The 6,000-nt window shown below is 32.2% G+C and overlaps 1 long non-coding RNA gene across 2 annotated transcripts in view; it reads right to left on the bottom strand.

Moving 5' to 3' along the window:
- Positions 1 to 2,045: 2,045 nt before the first annotated feature.
- LOC141518074 (uncharacterized) overlaps positions 2,046 to 6,000 on the bottom strand; it is a 129,135-nt gene continuing 125,180 nt past the window's right edge. For both annotated transcript variants that reach the window (XR_012477076.1, XR_012477074.1), the window contains exon 3: positions 2,046 to 2,248. This is a non-coding gene — a long non-coding RNA (uncharacterized LOC141518074). The remainder of the gene's footprint in view (positions 2,249 to 6,000) is intronic.

Genomic DNA, 6,000 nt, shown 5'->3' with positions numbered 1-6,000 from the left:
CTGTGCTTTTGCACTGACCATCACTCATCCTGGGAATTCACTCCTTCATCACCTCTACCTTGCACTCACCTGTGCTCAATCTGGACTTCTTTATTTGTTTTTTGTTTGGTTTTTTTTGACCATGACCACTGGAAATTCATCTCATCTTTCTGCAAGATCCAATCAGATATATAGTGTTCATACTTCAGAATATTCTCTTCTCAACTTCCATTCATGGAAGGAGCACAGGATAGTCATCTCCTAATTTTCTTCTCGACTCTACTCTTTTTGGACTTCTTTATTTATTTACCATCTCCCCCCAGTGGGTGAACATGGTACCTTATGCCTCCCTCTACACTTTCTTTCATATATCATTTTCCCCCCATTACATGTAAACTGCCTGAATGCAGGAATTCTTTCTTCTTTATATATTGTATACTGGCACATAGGAAGGGTTTAAAAAATGTTTAACTATTGACTGACTCCTTCATAGACTTCCTTCCTTCCTTCCTTCCTTCCTTCCTTCCTTCCTTCCTTCATTCCTTCCTTCCTTCCTTCATTCCTTCCTTCCTCTCTTCCTTCTAGACACTGCTCAAGTACCACCTATCCCTTAAAATCTTTTCTGAGTTCCTTAACTCCTAGATTTCCTCCAAAACTATCTTATTTTAACCATTTTTACTTATTTGTATTTATTCTTTTTATATTTATCATATGTTCACACAATAACTACAATATATAAATTATAGTATATAAAAATAAAAAATAACATACTATTAAATTGTGTGAACATAGTAAATATAAAGATACAAATAAGTATAAGTAAATAAATATAAATAAGACATGCAATTATTATGTTTTATATACATATTCAGCATTCTAATTATAAAGATACAAGTGTATATATACATGTATACTTGTAAAACTATATATGTATATAAATAGACATGTATATATACATCCATATCCATATAAAATATCTGTATGTATATATATATATATATATCACCATTATAATGTAAGTTCCTTGAGAATGAGAAATGTTTTATACATTATATTTGTACTTATAGTGCCAAGTACAATGTCTGGTACATAAAATGTAGTAAATAAAAGAATAATGGATGATTTATTAATTAGTTAATTGTATAAAGTTATAAAGAACTTTAAATATCATTTGGAACAGGGAACAAACCAAGAACTCTGAAAATCGAGAGCCTGCATTCAAGTGCAAATCACTCAACCTCCCTGGACTTTTGCTTCCTCATCTCTAAAAAGAAGGTATAAGACAAATGAGCTCAGAGATCTTTTCTAGTTCTAGACTTTTAATTCTATGAACCCCCTTATTGAAGAAACTGAATGGTCAAGTACTTTGCTCTTTGTCACATAGGTAGGAAATTGAAAAACTGAGCTTTGAAATTCTTATTCCAAATTTAGCACCCCTTCCACACAATTCTTCCTTTCTATTTCTTTTTCACATGATAATAGATAGTTTTCCCAAATTATACTGTGTATGTATAATTAGTCAAGTTGGCAGTCAAAAATCACCCAATCAGTCTTGATTTTTAAACATGCTCTTGGCTAAAAACCTTCAAGATAATTCTTATCAAATATTCTCCCTCCTCTTCTATATGTTTTTGTTTGTTTTCAGCAGTGGGGATACCTGAAAGCTCTTTTTTTTATGCCAAACACATTGGGGTTTTTTGCCATTTTGTCAGCTTAGTGTTGATACTGTGATGTGTTTTATAGCAGTATTGTTCTCTGAGGCTGTTCAAGAACCTGGGATGTCTCTTATTTGCAAAACCTCTGTAGGGTCTAGTCTGTGTTCCCCTTAGGCACATAGGGATAAGACATGATTTCTAATGGGGGGAAATACAAATTCATTTTACTTTGGTCAGGATGATGTATTGACTTAATCAATGGTTCTGTGATTTGGGATGTATAACTTTAGAAATAATGAAGCAGAGATAGGAATGAAAAAGATTATACTCTTTAGTCTGAAATGATTCCCAAATCAAAAGCTTTCTACATATTATGAAGTCTTTCCACCTTTTTCAATTGTGTTTTTATTTCTGCATCTGCTACAGCAAGTGCCCTCTGGATTTTAGGTGAAAGAGTGTGTGAGTAGCATGAGATTTTTCTTTCTGGCTTCTGAAGTGGTTCCCATCTGTGCACATCCTCACAGCATTATGAGCTGCTTGTTCTGGTCAATGACTCAAACAATGGAATCCTATGAGATTGGTGGTTGTCTTCCTCCCAGGTCAGGAACTCCTGTCTAAAACAACAAAACATGTTTTCCTTTAGATCTAGATATTGGGACAAACCCTAACCAAAACAATAATGGAAAAACAGCGTCATATAGAAATTCCACCTACCCCCCAAAAAAGCATATTTAGTGTAAATGTCATTTTAAATGCACAAAATAGCAAAGCATAAATTGACTGAAATCAAGACTGAGAAAAGAAAGAAAAACTCCATTATTCAAGTTTATGAATTCTTAATGGTTTTTTAAATGATGTGAACTCCTTCAAAAGTCAGTTAAAACCCATGAATTCATTCTTGGAAGATGTTTTTAATTCATAAATTCCATGGGATTACAAAGAACACCAATTACACTGAAATATAGTTCCCATATATTAAATAAAAAGAAAAAAAGTTCATGGCCACCAGGTTACAAATTTCTATCAGAATGTTTTAAACTCTACCTTTCTATTTTAGTTCTGCTCATCATCCTCTTTTTTTTTTCCAATTCAGTAGTAATTTCCAGTAGACATTTGAGATTACCAAGTAGTCAGCAAGTATTTATTAGATATCTACTAGGGTAACAATAAAGACATGCAAGATATAATCCCTCTCCTCAAGGAGTTTACAATCTATTGGAGAAGATGAGACATGAATTATGATTATAATCATGAAAAAAAAGAGAGGACAATAAGGTATTCATACCAGTATGGGGAAAATCTTATAGGCACAGATACAAAGAACCACAGAGCAACAGTTGTATATACATTTAAAGGATATATAAAAAAGACAAAAATGGTTCTTTCAACTGCTCAGTGTTTACTTCATGGGGAGGAATTTATGAGCTTTATTGATTCTGTAGAAGTGGAATTTAAGGAAACATGCTCTGCATAGGTATGAACACAGTATTTTAGTACTTTGATTTAAACATATTTGAACTATACTATTCTCAGACACAATCATTTGACTGCTCTAAGCATACTTAGCTATTTAAATTGCAACAAGACTAAATGGAAAAAAGGGGAGAAATGGATCAAACTGATCCAAAAGGACAGAAAAGGTGTTGGGAAATATTTTTTCCTGATTTAAATTATTTTTAAAGAGGGAATGATAATATTCTGAAAACTATAATTTATTAAAAACATAATCATGCCTTGATATATTATGCACACAATATATTTTATAGAAACACAACATATATTTATACTATTCTACCTTTATATGCATTGCATTGTTAAATATGTGAATAAAAAAATGACCCAAAGACTTTCCAAATGACCTGAAACCACCTTAACCAGACAATACTTTAGGTCCTTAACAAAGAACTATGATGAAAAAACACAAATATGGTATAGAATACAAAAATGACCTGTAAGATATCACAGATTATTGTGGAAGAGAATAAGCAGTACTGTTCAATATGACAACAAAAAAAGTGTAAATACTTTGCTGTAAGATCATTGCAAGCCATATTATCCTAAGACCATCATAAATGAAACTGATAAGGGAACAAATAGAAGATGGAATGTGCTAGATGAAGTAGAAAATATCACTTCAAACGATAAAATCAGGAAGAGTAGTTAGAAGAGACCAAGTATAGGCAGACTAGTTATACAATTGTGAAAGCCTTGTGGTGTCATGTTACTGAATATTTCTTGGGAGGAAAAGTAACAAAAATGTGTTTGGGAAGGAGCCCATAAATGATACTACTGCCAAAATGATACTATTAAACAAAAGATATTACAAACTTACTGTTTAGCATTTTTATGAAATCTGAAGTATTTCCCTGACAATGGTTACTGTAGAATAGTGAAAAATTACTGATTTTGAAATCTGAGGACCTGCCATCAAATCCCACCTTTCAGACTTTCTACCTGAGTATCTCTGAGAAAGTAACAAATTCCCTGAACCGCTTTTTCCTATTCTATAAAATTAGGATGCTGAATTAGACAGTTCCTTTCTTGCTCAACATATCTGAAGCAGTGATCTAAAAATATGAAAAGGGAAAATCTCTGTAAATGATTATTAAAAATAATATTTGCTTTTATATAATTTTTATTTCTCAATATATCCTAGTCATACCCCCTTTCAAGAGAATCATCCCATATGACCAAAAAGGAAAAAAGGCCAAAAAATAGTTCGCTATTCACATCAATATTTCAAAAAAGTATATTTTATGAAGTGTTCCATACTCATGGTCTCCCACCTTAACAAAGAAAGGAATGAGATGCTGTTGTTATCTCTTCTTTAGGGCCAAACTTAATCATTATAAAATTTCATGGTATTTGTTTTCTCTTGTTTGGCAGTATTGTTTCTCTGTCCATTTACATATTATATTCATTATGTGTATTATTTTCCTTAACTTTATATATATTTCATATATATGTATAGTTCATATATATTTCCATGTTTTTCTATTCTTCATACTTCTTGCTTTTTATAACAGAAATATTCTATTACTTCTATGAAACAACTTGTTTGGCCATTCTTTAATTGATAAATGTTTGCTACTATAATGTAAATGATTTAATAATGGATCACATCTTTCTGATAATATAATTATCTGAACTATGCAAAGACTACAAAGTCATGCTGTTTTATTATATGCTGGTCATAAAAAGAAAATATGTGATAGTAAAATGAAATCCAATCTCAGTGATATTCCTCCAAGAAGGAGTCTCTTATATTTATCTTAAGATCTTAAGTATCTTAAGGCTTTTAGTTAAATACAACTAGGGCACTTATGATTCTTAATATAAAGAAAGGACTAAAATATGGAAATATATATGTTTCCCATTATGAACTATGTCCTTGTCAGAGTTGAAATTGAAGAGTCATTTCTAATGGTGTTAATAACCCCCCAAGGAGCTGCTGTCTGAAGATCCCATTATTTTAATTTCAAAAAATATCAGTACTAGATTGGACCTCCACGTAAGATTATTCAAAAGAGACAAATCTAAGAAAAAGTGAATGATAACTGTCATTTATCATGATCAATGATAATTATACTCCAATAAGCAGTTGGATGACAAGTTCATTCAAAATCAATCAATTAATCAATAAATATTTATTAGGTGTCAACTAAGCACTGGAAATACAAAAAAAGAGAGAGAAAAGACAATCCCTGTCACCAGAAATAAGAGGGTTTAAGGAAGTCTTTCTTTAGAAGGTGGGATTTAAGGATAATGAACTTTTTTCCAAAACTAAAGAGGTGAATTGCATTTGATAAACTTTCATACTTTTAACAATTTCAAGGTGTTCTCCAAAATAGACATTCATCTAAACATCTTTTGAATATAAATGTGATGCTATAGGATCTTGAATCTTCTAATATCAAAATACACACAATCAGATTAATGTGTGACCCACAAAACAACTGAAAGGTGCAAGGAGGAGGCAGCTAGGTGGCACACTGGATAGAGCACTAACCCTGAAGTCAGGAGAACCTGAGTTTAAATCCAGCCTCAGACACTTAATAATTACCTAGCTGTGTGACCTTAGGAAAATCACTTAACCCCATTTCCTTTCTAAAAGAAAAAAAAAAAGCAAGGAATAAGGAATTCCAGTGGCAGGCCCAATGACAGAGTAGAGGAAGCACTCAGCGGGGTTCTCCCAACATTCCTCTTCACAGAACTTTAAAATAACACTTCAAATCAAATTCTGGAATGGGAGAGCCAGCAAGAGGTCAGGGTAAGACATTATTTCAGCCTAAAAAAAAATTTAAGAACTCAGAAGGAGGGGTTTGTGACCCTGGGGAAAGGGCTGACTTAGAGCCCACATGAACGC

This window comes from Macrotis lagotis, chromosome 1 (genome assembly GCF_037893015.1).
Source record: "Macrotis lagotis isolate mMagLag1 chromosome 1, bilby.v1.9.chrom.fasta, whole genome shotgun sequence".
In the NCBI taxonomy this organism is placed as follows: Eukaryota; Metazoa; Chordata; class Mammalia; order Peramelemorphia; family Peramelidae; genus Macrotis; species Macrotis lagotis.
Note: the sequence above shows the minus strand (reverse complement) of the source record. Positions and strands in the feature narration are given on the sequence as shown.